This window comes from Hippocampus comes, unplaced genomic scaffold (genome assembly GCF_001891065.2).
Source record: "Hippocampus comes isolate QL1 unplaced genomic scaffold, H_comes_QL1_v1.1 scaffold568, whole genome shotgun sequence".
Taxonomy (NCBI): domain Eukaryota; kingdom Metazoa; phylum Chordata; class Actinopteri; order Syngnathiformes; family Syngnathidae; genus Hippocampus; species Hippocampus comes.
The window spans coordinates 314,671-314,935 of record NW_017842052.1 but is presented as its reverse complement, the minus strand read 5'-3'; positions in this window follow the sequence as shown (position 1 = coordinate 314,935).

Here is a 265-nt window from a genome sequence, read left to right as displayed (position 1 = left end):
GGAGATGCCGTTGCCGCAGAGACCCAAACCACAAAGGATGGCTGGAGAGTCAAAAGTCTCAGAGTGTGCCAAGAAGTACCAGAGACACATGGTGGTGTCTGTCCTGCTCTTTTTTTCTTTGTTTGTTTGGTTTCTATTGGTGTCTCGAACGCACTGCATTAAAAAAATGAACAATACAAGATGGTGATATCATCTGTTTTTTGTTGTTTTTTTTTCCTGGTAGTTTGCAATGCATCACACTAATGGGCGTGATAAAGATTTGGAC